The following is a 17,140-nucleotide window of genomic DNA, read 5'->3' on the forward strand; positions in this document are numbered from 1 at the left end:
AATATCCCAATTTAGAAAGGCAATTTTTACGTCCATTTGGTGGACTTCAAGATTTTGCAATGCGGCAATTTCCAAAATCATCCTTATAGAATTTATTCTTGTCACAGGAGAATATGTGTCAAAGTAGTCATGGCCATCTTTTTGTTTGTAACCTTTTATTACAAGTCTAGCATTATACTTATCAATTGTTCCATCTATTTTCATTTTCCGTTTGAAAATCCACTTGGACCCTAGAGGTTTACATTCGGGAGGGAGGTCAATAAGTTCCCAAGTGTGATTTTGCATGATGGAATCAATTTCACTTCTTATGGCTTCCTTCCATAAAGGACCCTTAGTAGAGCGCACAACTTCTTTATATGTTCGAGATTCTGCCTCTACCACATAAGTTAGAAAATCTGGTCCAAAAGAATTTTCTATCCTTTTCATTTTTCTTCATCTTGACTTTACTTCGACTTCTTCACTTTCCTCTTCTGTTTCTTGATCATGGATATTCTCATCCATAGTCTCAAATGTTCGTTTAGAACAGTTTAGTCCATCCACATTAGGTTTACAAGGAAATATATGTTCAAAGAACGATGCATTTTTGGATTCCATTATCGTATTCTTATGGATATCAGGGTTTTTAGACTCGTGTACAAGGAATCGATATGCGTTGCTATTTTGCGACAATCCAATGAAAATACAGTCAACTATTTTATGACCTATTTTCATCTTCTTAAGCAACGGTACTACCACATTTGTAAGACACCCCCACACTTTTAAGTAGTTGTAAGAAGGTAGCCAACCTTTCCAAAGTTCATAGGGCATTTTTTGTTCTTTCTTTTTGGGAGTCTTATTTAAAAGATAGTTAGCCGACAAAATGGCTTCACCCCACATGTTCTGTGGAAATCCAGAACTTATTAACATAGCATTCATCATGTCCTATAGAGTGCGATTTTTCCATTCTGCCACTCCATTGGATTAAGGAGAATAAGGTGGTGTGACCTCGTGAATATTTTCGTGTTGTGCACATAATTCACCAAAAAATTGTACGTGTAACGCCCTGGATAGCCAGGACCGCTACACTGTGTACTTATAAATGTGCAAGACTTGCTAATCAAGTCATTAATTTAAAATCCTGTCACTAAACATGTATGAGCTAGGGTTAAAAAGGTTTTGGTCTCAAAAGTTTCATTTTATATAATTAAGCAGTTATATACATGGGATCCCAAAAGAAACAGAGTTAAAAGTAGGATTACAGACTCCCAAAAATACAGACAACTGTCAGCCATACTAAGGCAAAATGAACAACTTCTGGGTCTTGCGTCCCTGCCTAAACCTCAACCGTGGCGGCTGAACAGCTGGCCATGTACATTCCGCTCGCAGAGCTCTCCAAATCAAGGCTGATCAAGCTTACCCTCGCCTTTACCTGCACCACGTAGCACCCGTGAGCCAAGGCCCAGCAAGAAAACATGATGTGCAACACAAACAATAGCAACAGATAGTAAATTCACTAAGCATGAACTCTCATCAGATAATCCACATTAATCATTCAGCATATATTCAGAATCATGGATGCAATCTATCACTTATAACACTCATATCATGTAATATTCGGGGCCGACAACTTAGGCCACACCCCCTGTTTACTCCACTGATTCCGGCCCGCTTAAACCGAGCTCAGTGCATATTAAGTTGTCCTTGGCTACCAGTGGCCAAGCCGCGCCCTGTGCGCTAGTGTAACCCTTGGCACCCTTAGGCTGTTGGTTCACTAATTAGCTTGCATGGCATAATACCATCTATTCCAGCATACACAATAGGGAACCCTTAGTCCCATCATATATTTTCAACCAGGTGCAGTTTTCTTACCTTTAATCTTTACGGTTATTGATTGTGAGCAACGCTCCTCAAGCACTATCTGTTCCTAAGCCTTAGCTTTTATCACCTAGTCACAACCAAGGTGAAGGATACCATCAACAAACTTAAATGAGCTTCTAGACAAAGTTCTAATCTCCAGAACATTGAACTTCACCAAATATGGTAAAAGATTCAATCCCGAGCACCCTAGGTTAAATTCCCAAGCCTAGAATCTCAAAATCAAAAAATCCCTTAAGGGTCGCGGCATTAGCCATCCATGCCACGACATGGCCCCAACCAGAAGCCTCCCAAAGCACAAAAACAGGTAAGGGTCACGGCCCTACTTAGACCATGCCGCAGCCTGCCCTCCTTCCTCAGCTCCCATCAGCTTCAAAGGGTCGCGGCTCACCAAGAACTATGCCGGGGCCCGACCCCTTCGAACCCAGAAAAACCTCCATTTTTAACTCTCAAACCTCATGCAAACTCACTCAAAAGCACCCCAAATCCACAACTCAATTATCCAAAAACTTCCCACAAGATGACAACAGCACAACCCAGCTGAAACCTAGGTTAGAAACCCATTTCAATTACTGAAACTTTCTAACTTAAAAACACAAAACCCAGCCATGAAAACACCATAACTCAGCCTTTAAACCTTAAATTAGAGCTTAACTTAGTTGCAGAACCAATCCTCCAAGAGTTCTCTGACCTAACATCCAAGGTTCCAGCCCCAAATTTAACATTTAATGCCAAAACCCATAAACACTTAGAACTCAGCTATATACACAGAATTTAACCACCAAAAATGAAACTCAGAACTTACCATAATTCTTGATTAGACCCTTTAGCTAACCCTGACTTAGCTCAATTTCTCTGAATTTCCCAGCCAATTTCCTCTTGCTTCTGTGGTTCCTTTGAGAGAGAAAGAGAGAGAGAAGGAAGAAGGTCAGTCTAATATTTGTTCTACTATTTTCCTTAAGTTTCTGTCTAATCTTGTCCCACTGAGTCAATCTCGAGGCTCAGGGTGCCGGAAACGTCCCCGAGGGCAAAACGGTAAAATTCCCCAATATTCTCGCCTAGACTTCCTAACCCCAAATATATCTCCATATATTTATTTTCATAACCCGATAGTCTAAATAACTACCCGATACCTAAAATACCATTGACTTATCCAAAGTCAACTGTTAAGCCCCGTTGTGACTTTTCCCCGCTATTTAGCCCTAGGATCGCCTCGAGTCGTGCTCTGCAGACCTACCCACATAATAATGCGGTTCTCACAATTCCATATATATCACATTAATACAAATATAATCATACAAGCATTCTAATCATACAATTATGCATTTAAATCAATAAAATCATTCAAATCACATTTAACCCAATAATGCCCTCCCGGCACACTAATTAAGGCCCTTGAGCATCATTAGCGAACTTTGGGTCGTTACAGTACGTATTCACAACCACAACCACTTCTTATCATCTTAATTTTCTTATTAAGTTGATTTTCAACATCTTTCTTATAGACAGTAAATTTCTCTATAGCTTCATCCTGGCTTTTTAGCAAGTATACATAACAATACTTCGTACTATCATCAATGAAGGTAATAAAGTACTTATTACCTCCTCTTGTTGGAGCAAACTTTAAATCACAAATGTTACTGTGAATTAAATCAAGGGGTTCAATGTTTCTTTCAACCGTTTGGAACGATAACCTGGTTAGTTTTGCCTCTACAAAAGTTTCACACATATGTTTGGAATCAATATTAAACGTGAGTATGTGATTCAAGTTGTAACGCCCTACTTCCTTAGAGTCGTTACTAAGTGAGTTTAAAGCGTGCAATTAACTCGCTAATCGAGGTTTTAGGTTAAAAGTGTAGCTAAACTATAATAAAAGTCATATAATTTGAAAATGTAGTCATTCATTGAAATTATAAGGTGTTATACATTTGAGATCCCAAAATACTGTTTAGAAATATTTACAACTCAAAATAGGATTAAAGTCGACTAGACGACAAAATTAGGTTTAATACATAACATCTCCCAAAAATACCCCTGGCCGTGGCAGCCAGGCAGGCCGAACATATACACACTGATTCATGCTCTCCGTACTCATGGTTGATCAACCTTTTCCCTTGCCCTTACCTGCACCACAGAGCACCCGTGAGCCGAAGCCCAGCAAGAAAACTCCACACAAGCAATCAACATATGCATAACTATAAATCAACATATAATAAAGTAGCCAACAGGCTAAACACATAATGACCATGTCATCCCAGGCGCTTTACCAGGCCCTGGGTTCGCGGTCTACATTGTGAGGATGCCCCAGGCATCCGAGAAGGGTCTCACCCTAGCGACTTGCACTCCGCGTGCTTAATGCCGCTCCCGGCCCCTTGTTGTACTCGGCCTTGCACTCCACGTGCTTAACGCTGTTCCCGACCCCTTACCGTAACCCGGCTCCCTGCTGTTCTCGGCCTTCGCGGTTCCCGACCCTTGCCGTTCATTTACAGATATGTAACACACAGCATAAATGCAACAAATACAAACATAATCAATAGGGTTACGCCCTGCAACACAATTACATAGGGTCGTGCCCTGCAATACAAACTATAGGGCCACACCCTGCTCTACGGGTACAACCGTTTTCTTACATGTGTCCCGAGCTTCCCAAGCACCGATATCCTGAGCATAGTCCCCTAATCCGAGCCTAACTGAAAACCTAGTCACAACGTATCAACAACATTCAGCCATCAAGTTCTAATCCATTAAATAGATTTGGGTGATAATTCTAGTCTCCGGGACCTTGAATTCTACCAATCCGGGTGATAAAATCCATCCCGAGCCTTAACTTTTGGATTCTCGAGTCAAAAATCTTCTCGGGGTCCAATAGCCCACTAAGTGTTGCGGCCCCAAGGCCCTGTGTCGCGGCCCGCCTCAACCAGAAGCCCAGCCTCCCATTTTTGCCTATGCACGCCACGACCCAACCTATAGGGCGTTACTGCCCGCCCCTCTCCCTGGCCTCCCTTCTCCTCTCATGGGCCACGACTCACCAAGAACAATGCCACGGCCCAACCCTTCGAACCCAGAAAAATTCCCCATTTTCACAACAAAAAACCAGCCAATTTACCCTAAAACCAATCTAGCAACTTAATTTAATCACCACAGTAGTTCTAGAATAGTCCCAGCAGCAAAACCTAACAAAAACTAATCCTAAAACTCATCTAGATAACCAAGAGTGATCCATCATTCAGCTTACATGCATAAACTATAACTCTAACAAAACTCAGCATAAACTCAATTAATTTAATACTAGGCTTCTTACCTCAAGGATGAATTCAGGCCACACTTGCTCTTCAACTTCCCAAGCTTACTCCTCCCACAATCCAAGCCTTAGATTTCTGAATTCCTAACTCAATTCCCCTAGAACTTTCTTCAGCCTTCAAGCTCCCAAAGAGAGAGAGAAACCGAGTAATAGGGAGATAGGGTCGATTTAGGAAAATTCAAAGTGTTTCTTATGTGTTGTCTCATCTAGCCTAAGCCACTTATGTTACCTCCATGGCTCGGGGTACCAAAGACGTCCCCGGTGGCAAAATGGTAAATTTTCTCGATATTCCCTCCTAAACATTCTAACTTCAAATATATCTCCAAATATTTATTTTCATAACCCAATAACCCAGTAAAATGTCTAATGCTCAAAATACCCCTTGACTCACCCGGGGTCGGGTTTCGGGTCCTGTTGTAACTTTCTAGCTAAACCGCTCCCTAGGACTGTCTCGGATCGTGCATCTCAAATATATCACCACTCGCACGTGGTAAAGATCACAATAATCACAAATATTGTATTAATGCCCTCAACGGGCTAAAATTACAAGCACGCCCCTAATAACCAAATGGGGTCCACATGCATATTTAATTCACCTAAACATACACTTCTAATCACATACTCATCAAATTCACATATTAATATAATAAATCACTTATTGCCCTCTAGGCACGCTAATCAAGGCCCTAAGCCTTATTAGAAGATTTTTGGACGCTACATAAGTTAATCAGTCTACGCAAAGTATCATAATTAACATGACCTAGTCTACCATGCCATAAATTTGAAGACTCAAGCAAGTAAACGAAAGAAGTAGTAGCATTATTATTATTAATAGCCTTTGGCCATTACATTCATCTTCCACATTCCCCCTTTTACATAACCCTTCCTAATAGGAACACCATTTTTAGCCAGTACAACTTTCTGGATCTCTGCTCTAAGATTGTCAGAAATAATATAATGGAGAAGAATGAAACATATATATTAATATATTTAATTGAAGAATGAAAATACAAAAATACAATACAAGGACTAAACCAAAGCTGAGGCACGCAAAATGTGCTTTCCTTAAAGCAGATTTGTCCCTTCTACTTGAACAATGCTAGAGGATTCGTGAGCAACTACTTCCCAAGATACAACAGCTAGCAAGCAGAACGAAAGCACCACTGTGTCTGCTTAGGCGAACTCGAAACAAACCTTCCCTCTATCACCAAAAAATACTACAGAGACTGAAGAGAGAAAGAGATTAAGTGTGTGATACTCTATATCTGTGTGTCCTAGAATGAGAGGAGAAGCTTCATTTTATAGGCTTCATGGAAAGTTGAAAATGTGTGTGAATCAAGTGCATTAATGCTCAAATATCCAACAAATCTTGAATCTTAATTTTTAAAAATCAATCAGAATTAATCACACTTATTTTGGTAATATCAGCAGTTACCTAAAGTGATTTTCTGAAAATCAATAAGAATTAATCACATTTATTCTGGTAGTATCAATTGTTACCCAAAGTGATTTTCTTACAATCAATCAGAATTAATCACACAATATTCTGATATCTCAATTTTGACCAAAGTGATTTGCCAAAATCAATCAAAATAAATCACGCAATATTCAGATAATATCATTTTTAATCAAAGTGATTTGCTGAATCATTACCATTTTATGCATCAATTTTTTCATTCCCTCAATTTTTTCCAACAAAAATATTATAATATCAAAATCTTAAAAGCGGTAAAACAAAACAAAAAAAATGTACCTTTTGAGATTGTAGAACTCATTTTGTCTAACTTTATAATAATATGAGAAACCAAAACAAAATCCTAGATAGAGGAGTGGAGATAAAGCCACCCTAGTCCCTCTTAAGAATGAGCTTAGTGAGAGATCCCCTAAAAAAAATTAAATGCAATTACCTTTTACACTATCAAAGTTGAGGTGATACCCATGTACAATAATCAATTTGTATTTACGAGATGACAAAGTTGATTGTCCAGGTCGAGGTCACTTTTTATTAATAAAGTTTCGAGTTTGTTATAACATCCTTATCTTAGCTCCTTCGATTCTTGCTCGTCACTTTTGTATAATCGCTTCATTATTCATTTCAATTTAGTCACGATTCTAGTGCCTTTGTACTTTTCATATATGAGATTTTATAAATCCTGCCCTATGTTGTTTGGCAAGTCAAGATAGTGATAACATAATTTATGTTATTTGGCAAGTCAAGAAAGTGATAACCTAAAAAAAAACAAATTAAATTACAAATTTTACTACAACTAAACTAATTAAATGTTATCAAAATGAATAGTGGTGAGAAATAGAAGGAAAGAACATTTAACTTTAAAAGAGAATGGATTGCATGTGTATGATTTGGCAAAGCAGTGTGGGATCTCCTTCTTTAGTGCCCTATATATGTTTATCGAAGTAAAATACGAAGAAAGAAGAGAAAAGTGGTTGTGGTGGTCCCACTTTCCATCACTTATCCCATCAGTATGGGATGGGACTCACTGGTCCCATTGCACCATCATTTTGGTTTGGTCAATTCTCTTTCTCTGCGTCGAAGGGTTTTGTGGTCTATTGAAAAGCACTCTCTTCTTTTCACAGACTGATCTGATCCATCTATTTGCCTCTGCCAAAATCTTTGATGACAACACTTTGCACCCACTTAAGTAAGTACGATGACGTGGCACTTTCTCATAGGTTTGTTCTCATGAACTATTTTTTTTTTTTACCAAAAAGTAGTGTTGCCAACAGTTCCCTTCTCATCCAATTTCTATGATCATACAATGGAGAATTGGTCACTTTCGGAAACTTTAGTCAAATTAAGGTTAAATTCAAACCAGACAGTAATTAATCAGCCTTGAGTAAATGGATAATTATGTCCTCTTGCATGGTCACAATGTTTATCTCTATCCATTCTAATATTATTGTGCAAGGAAATTATTCAAGAGAATTTTGATTAATTCATCCATTATAACTATGTTCTTTTTGCAAGTTAATCCTTCAGAACCAAATTATAACAATTACATCCTTCAATTGTTCAAACTTTAGTAATTAATCCTACACTATTAGATTTGTAACAAATACATTCTACATAATTTGAAGTGAATTTAGAATTATGAGCCATTTGTAATAAACTGTATTGATAGGTCTAATTCATGACCAATTCAGGATATAAGGACACGTAAAAAATCCTTATTAATGTCTTTAATAGAGTCAAACAATTATTGAATTCGGTTATAGTTTATGAATTTATTTAGGTAGGAGCATCACTTTTGTCCCTATCATACGGACGTTTTTTATTTTTGGAACTTGGAAAAATATAACTATTATATTTTTGTATGATGAAGTACATTATAGTTATAACATATATTTTATTAATTTTCGATAAATTCTAAATAATTTACGGTACCGAAATCAGAATTCTAATAGTCACTTGCACGCGTGCTTAATTTTTTTATACATGTAGAAAACAGACTGTTTGAATTCGGCACTGTATAAATCCAATAATCCTAACAAATAATATATATTTTGACTTGAACTTTATGAGATATTGTTGGAGAAGAGAATATGATTGTGTGTGTTTTTGAAGGGTTTGTATGTCACCACTCATAATAATATTATTCTTATAATTATTACGATTACCCATATTTCAAGTTGTATGGGATACTTGTCATCTTCTACTTGGCTAGTATATCATGGCTTTAATTAGTAAAAGGCTTCAAAATATAATATTTTTGACAAAAGGCTCTTTTTTAATGCGTATTTGGTATGTGTTTTAGTTTATATTAATACTGTGCTTAATTATTCTTCGCCTTTGACATAGATAACATTATTTTAATCAACTCCTTCTTTCAACGCTATCTTTTCTTAATATTGTGGAAGTTTTGAAAATTCAATGGCTAAAACTAAAAATTGGTGATTTCTTTGGCTAAAAATATAATAATAATCATGATTTCTTATTTTAAAAGTGGTATTTTATGTGATTTTTTTTTTTAATTGTGGAACCAATTATCTGTTGACAGGTGAGTAGAGTTAGAATTTTGGGTTGGGTGGGGCCAACCCATGTAAAAATATGGGTTAGTGTTGACCCACATTTAAGGAGGGTGGATTCGTTTTTCATATTTAGACTCATATTTAGGCCCAATTGATTATTCTCATTTATAGTTAAGAGACTAACTAGTAAGCTAAATACACTTTTTAATATAGTTTTAATGAGTCAAACATTTCGAGGAAAAACATTAGGAGCTATTTAGTATAGGGCAATCCTTGCATGAGAAAGATAGTCTTTAATATTTGGGTTTATACTTTTTTAGACCCTGTATTTTTTCTCATTATCTGTTTGGACTCTGTATTTAGACAAATTACTTTTTGGACCCTATATTTTGTAAAATGGTTAAAATAGATTACCAAACTCAATTTTTATGAAGAAAAAATTGAATATACCAATACAGTTTTTAAGCAGAATGATTTTATTTTTGTTCTGAATTGTTAGTTTGGTAAATTATTTGTGATTTTAGTTGAGAAAACATTGACTAAAATCAGGTTTAGGGTTCTATTTTAACCATTTTATAAAACATAGGTCCAAAAAGTAATTTGTCAAAATACATGATCCAAACAGGTAATGGGAAAAAACACAGAGTCCAAAATAGTATAAACCCTTAATATTTCTATGTTTGGTATGAGATTTTTTATTTTTTTATTCGAGAAAACTTGATTGAGAAGGAATCAATTTACTCCATAGTAGAATATAATATATAATGAATAGCTAGTTTACTAAATTGTAATTGAAATTAGAATAGTTACTTAACTTTACTAGAAAGGAAACTAAATAGTTTCATGTTGTTTACATTACTAAGAAACGTAATCGAAATGCTTTAAATTGACTAAATTGTCTTTTATTTTTTAATAATAGAATAATATAGAGTTATATTTTGATGAGATAGATTTTTAAATGACAAAATTATCTTCCAATTTTTAATTTTAAAAATAAAATAAAAATGAATTAAAATTGTTAAGAAGTCATTTGGTACGAGGAGTTCACATTTTTCATATTATTGATAAAGTTGAAGAATGTAATCTGATAGTTTAGAAACTTGCATCATTATGTTTGGTTGTGTACTGTAATCTAATTTATGATTCCTCATAATATCATTTTTTGTGTTTGGTTGTGCATAAGAGTACGTCAAGTTTTCATATTTTTATAAAAATAATATAATAATATATTTTAACAAAATAATATAATTATAAATAGCAAATGACATTTTAAAACATTACCAAATTTTTCCTTAGATTATAATTTATAAAAAAATTTACTCATGAATCTTTTTAATAGAAATAAAAAATACAGTTATTAAATGCTAGAATCTAGTATAATTTTTAAAAATGCAAAAATACATTTATTTTATTTTGAATAATATTTCATTTATTATTTTAATCTAAAGTACTGATATAAAAGCTTTACATATCAATTTATTTTAATAAACAAACATTATTTATCATTTTATAGTTTGATATATGTATGTTTGTTTTTATATTATAAGCTTCAAAAACAAAATAAGTCATTAACTAAGAAATTATTGGTTTAAGATTTTTTTTTTTAAAATAATAATTTTGTTGTGTTTCACATTTTTTGGTATCTAAAATCCACATGTCACAGGTGAGTTTCAATTGAACCCAGAATCAGGAAAAGTTAAAACTCTTGGTGTACAGTTTCCCAAATTAGAAAAATTCAAACCAAGTACCAAATATGAGAAAGTGTTCAGATTCTCATACTCATCTCTAGATTTCTGCATACCAAACGATCCCTAAGAGTAATGACATTCCATAATTGAAAGAAGAAGCATTCACATTCCTCTCTTTCTTTTATGCAAAACCTACTAAATTTTCTTATTCTCGATTGATAATCATTACCATACAAATGAATCTCATTTATCATACGTGTACTATGGCCCTTAGAAAGGCACCCGGTAATTGTAATTAGTGGGAATTACTATGTTAGATGTATTTTTTTAACCAAGTTATTGCATTGTAACCTTGGAGGTAATTGAGAAGCTTTATTTACCCTCTCCAATTTTTATGGCCCCTCTTAGAATTTGTATAATTACACCAATAAGTAATATTAATCATAAAATACAATATATAATTTCTTTTAGAAAAATATTCATACAATCTACTATATTTTCTTTGGTAAAAATATTTGTCTTCTATTATACATTATTATTATATTTAATATTTTTTGTAAATTTTTTAGGCTGAGAGTAGTTATAAAATTTTATAGAACATCATGATGATTTCTTTTTATTAAATTTATATTTACATTATTTCAAGAAAAGAACAAAATAAAAAATTAGCACCAATATTAATTTATATAAAATTTTATATGTTTATTGATTTTCATTACGTATTGTTAATGTATTTGAATGATTAAATGTTATATATTTGAATTTTTTATTAGCATAAAATGACAAATAACATTTAAAATTATTTTAAATATTTTATGTACTAGATATTATTAATTTTAAATATTAATCACCACATTATATTTATTTTTACAGTATAATTATCATTTATCTTGTCAAACATGACAACAAAAATTTCATTGTCATTACTACTTAATATCAATCCAAACAAATTATGTATTTTACGATACTATATAATTACTAGGCTATGTAATTATTATCCAAACTTCCAAATATGCCGTAAATTTTTTCTAATTGGATGGGTTCCAAATATTACCCATAATCACAATATCGTAGGACCCACATATAATTAATTTTAAAAAGTAATTATGGTAAAATATTTGACCTAATATTTAATTAATCAAGAAATATAATAAAATTTATATTTATTAATTAAAATATATATTTTTAGAATTAATTATATTATTTGATTTAGTAATTATGTATGCATTTTAAAAAATAATTATCAAAATATTTTTTTTCTTTTTATTGAAAATTTTCAAAATAAAGAAGATTTTCATGTTTAAACAAGTATTGTAATTTAATTTATAGAATTCGTATATTAAATATTATTTATAAATTTTCAAACAATCATATTCTCATTCTTATTATTTCTATTAATCATATTCTTATATAATTTCTATTATATGTCAATCATCGTAATTTTATACACCCGGCCCAATCCAATCCGACAAAAATGCAACCCAAAAAAATCCAATCATTTTTCTAACCCGGTTGTAAATCAATGCCAACTTGCCCAATTAAGTTCTGTTTTTAATAATTTATTTTTTCTAGATTTTAATAGATATATAATTTTTATTTATAAATTAGTTGGTGAAGATTTTAGAAACTATTATCATTGGACTTTAGCTTTCATTATGTGATGTTTAAATTTTAATTCAATTAGAACTTTAGAAATTTTCTTAAATAAATAAAAACATATTTGGTTGAATTTTATATTCAATTAATTTATGATATTATTTTTTTATAATAAATCTAAATTATTTTATGGAAGAAATATATCTTTTCTTTTTAAATTTATTTCCAAGTCTTTTAGTTACTTTTTAATATCTTCAAAAATACATTTATAGTGAATTTGAACATTTATTGTCCAAACTACCCTAAACATTGGACAAATTGAATACTACTTGTTGGTTAGTTGGACATGTTAAGTTTGACAATTTCCAACCCGATTTTGAGATTAAACGGATAAAAAATCCCTCCAAACCCACTAACTCGACCAACAAACATCCTTACCAAGCAGTCCTTAAGGGAAATGCCTTACTTTTTTTATTTATTTATTAAAATCACAAAATTCTTAGCATAATTTATAAATAGAACTACTACCAAGTGATTTATTAATTTAAAAAAGTAAAATCATTTACTATATTATAAAATACAAAATACATCATTCCCTTGTCAATATCACATAATATAAGAAATGGGTTGTTACAAAGCATGCAAGTAGGACACATTGCCTAAAGATTATATAATAATTGTATGGAATAGGATATAAGAGTATAATTTGTGGTTAGGAACTAATTAAAAGTAGAAAAAAATAATAAGTAGCAGATAATGACCACAAAATTCAATGGCTCATGACAATGGAAGTGTTACATAGGATCGGTGGACTTTTGGAGAAAGCATGTTGGTTGATTGTGCTTAAATATTCCCTTTGAAGACTTTTTTTTAATTGAATAGACTTTATTAATTTTTAGGTGCCAGACAAAATCTAACCAAATCCTATGAATGAATAGACAAAATCTCATGTGAAGTCTTCCATGCCGGCACCGGCCTTGGTCTTCCATTAAAAGCAGAGCATCATCAAGGCCAGAAGGAGTTGGAATCACCTCTCTTCTACTTTTACGTTATTTAAGCTGTTATAATTAATGTTCTTTGGTGAAGAGTTATTTATTTTTAGATTTGTTGTGTTATCAAAAAATTTACCTAATGTGCATGATAATACATTTTATATATAAAAAAGTAGGGCTCGATTATTATGGTGTACACTTTTTATACACTATTATGGTTAATCGTACATTTTTATCCACATGTATAAGTTATGATCTCAATTTTTTTACATGATGGTGTTCATTGTAGTCACAACGAACCTCCTGTAAATTTTCAAGAAAATCTAAATAATTTAAGATGCCGAAATAGGGTTCCAAACTTTGAGTATCGTCAAATACACAAATATTGTTTTAGACCCTACTTTCGATATCCTAAATTATTTTCCTAAAAATTTGCAGGAAGTTTGTTGTAACTACAATGATTACTATCATTTGTAAATATAATTGGGATTCACATGTGTAAAAATATACGATTCACTATGATAATATATATTTGATAAAATAAAAAAAAACGTGTGAATTTAAATCCATTCAATTTCATTTTAACATTTGAGATTTTTGAGTATACCATATAATTAACTACACAATATCCAATCTTTCTGCTAATAATATCTATATTTACTTTATTGTTTTCTAGAGGTGTTTAATTTTCATACTTATTTCTATTTCCTTTATTTAAACATGTAGCTTTTAATAGTTTAAAGCGTAGTCAAGTTAGTATTTTAATAATAAATACTTCACTTTAATGTTTATAACATTTCCTTTTATCAACTTTTATCCTATAAAATTATCGACATATTTCTTTTCAATGCTACTAATTTTGACTAACCAAAGAATGTCCCTTTAATTTTTAACACATATCATAACTATTTAATTTTTACTATTTCCTTCTAATAGTTTATATAGTTAATCTTTTTTTTTTTTTTTCCATTTATACATATTCTTTTAACTTATCAAACTTATTTGATTTTCATATGGTTAGTTTGGAAATTCAAAGCATACACAACTGTTTTATTGGGGAGATTCATTTGGGATCTTAGACCTCTAGTATTTTCTTTTTTATTTTAAAGCCTAAATTTTTTAGAGCATCTCTTTTTCATATCGTTCACTATAATTATAAAACGGTTTATGAATTAATTTAAATGCTCTTACACTAAATAATAAACTTATTTGAATGAAAACATCTCCTCCACTTTTCTATGCAAGTGATTATTTTTTATTCTGACTAAAAAAATAAAAATTCTAGTCCTAATTCTTAAATGGGCCAACCTATCCTAAGTCTTAAATGGGCTTTTTGGTTTTGTAGTTTACTTTAGTATTTGGTTTTTTATAGTATTATTGACAATTATTATATATCTATGCATTTGTGCATTTTTAATATAAATTAATGGAATTATTTCAAGTATGTTTTTTATTTTATTTTTAAATTCGGTATAATCATACGATGTTTTTGAAAATAAAGTTTCTTAAGTCATTTTTTTAAATAAAGTTTAAAAACCAATTGCAGATGCAAATATTTCCTTTTCGAATGTATGGCTTTTTGTAGCACACTCTTATATAAATATTGGCAATTAAATTTTCCTCAATTTTATGGGATGTTCCATTTCAATCACAAAAAATTATAGGATCCTAAATCATAAAACTCAAAAACAGGTAACACTATATTAAGATAATAGAGTTAGCTTTAATCAGTTAGTTGTTAGTTGGTTAATTCAGTTACTGTCCAGCTGTTGTCTAGCTGTCAATTGGTTGTTTTTTAACCGATTCTGTTATTAGTTGTTATTACTTTCAGCTGCTTGTATTGTTAGAAGCTTGAGCTATATAAGGCTCACTTCACTTGTATTTCATTTTTTGATCAATTCAATACATTCAAATTGATTCTTTTCTCTCTCTTTTCCTCTCCTTCTTCTTTGTTCTTACTTTGTAATATAGTATCAGAGCCACGATCAATGTGTGCTCAGGTTTGTTTTCTTTGATTGAGGATCACTGTGGTTGGTGATCATGGCTCGTGGTGGAGCTCAAACTCGAAGTTCAACTGAACAAGGAAATGGATCGGAGAAAACAAATAGATTCTCAGTTCTTGAGCCTAATGACAGGCCACCTGGAGAGAATCCTCGAAGTCCTTATTACATCTCCAATGGAGATCAATTTGTGGTTAATCTTGTTCCTAAAATCCTGACTGGTTGTGAGAATTATAGTTCTTAGAGGAGGTCGATGATAGTTGCACTTGCAGCAAGGAACAAGATTAAAATTTGTCGATGGACGATTGCCAGAACCTGAAGATGATGATGAGGAATATGATGTCTGGTTCAGATGTAATAGCTTGGTGATTTCGTGGATTCTTCATGCTATTTCCAGTGAAATTGCAGATAGTGTCATGTATCTTGATAACGCAGCAAGGATTTGGTCTGAGTTACAGGAAAGATATCATCAAAAGAATGATCCTAGAGTATTCGAAGCTAAGCAATCCATGCAAGCCTTGGTTCAAGGATCGAATTCTGTTACTACATATTTCACTAAACTGAAATCCTTTTGGGATCTGATTCAGGAATTCAGGCCACAACCTATTTGCAGCTGTGGAGCTATGAAGATCATCCAGGAATATCAAGATGAAGATCGTGTACTCGAGTTTCTCATTGATCTGAATGAATCATACAGCAATGCACGATCTCAGATCTTGATGCAAGATCCATTTCCAAACATTAACAAGGCTTTTGCCTCAGTTGTACAGGAAGAAAGGCAAAGAGGAATCTCATCCAGTAATGCTGAGATGGATAAGTCTGCTGCATCATCATCTTCAAACTTGAACACAGGACAGTTTGCAGGGAGTGTGCAACCACACAAGCCTAAGACAGTTTGTCATCATTGTGGAATTGCAGGTCACATTATGGCAAAATGCTACAGGTTGCATGGTTATCCACCAGGACACAAGCTGCATGGAAAGTTTCCTAACAGAAATGCACCAGGACCTGCTAAGTCCCCTGCTACTAATTTTTCTGGTGCTCAGAAAGATGGAGAAACTAATGGAAATGGCCAGAATGTGGAACAAGACCTTTTGTCAGCCTTTGCTCAGTGTCAAAAACTTATGAGTATGTTGTCTCAGAAAAATGTTGAACAACACAATTCTATTCAGTCTAGTCAACCATCAGTGTCACAAATCTCTGGTAAATTTCTTTCCAATTCTTCATCATCTTGGATTCTAGACACTGGTGCTACTCACCATGTGTGTTATAATTTGTCCTTGTTTCACAGTACTTATACAGATAGTTCTATTTCTTGTGTCAACTTACCTAATAGAAGTTCTGTGAAAGTTGTTTGTCTTGGAACAGTCATGATTTCCCAAACTATTATTCTGAAAAATGTCTTATATGTGCCAGACTTTCATCTTAATTTGCTCTTTGTTCCATCTTTACTTGAATCTGGTGATTGTGTTTTCACATTTCATTATGATCACTGTCTGATTCAGGACATTTCGAAGACCCAGCTGATTGGGATGGCTAAAAGACAAGGGAAACTTTTCTACTTAGATCTACCTAATGAGAAACATAGTCCTTCTGCTTTCTCTTTAATTTCTAATTCCAAAATAAACAATGATATTGTATGGCACTATGGGTCATCCCTCTTGTATCAAATTTCATTCATTGAATAAAGAATTACAATTTCAGAATTCATCTTGTCCTAAC

Source organism: Humulus lupulus, chromosome 9 (assembly GCF_963169125.1).
Source record: "Humulus lupulus chromosome 9, drHumLupu1.1, whole genome shotgun sequence".
NCBI classification, from domain to species: Eukaryota; Viridiplantae; Streptophyta; class Magnoliopsida; order Rosales; family Cannabaceae; genus Humulus; species Humulus lupulus.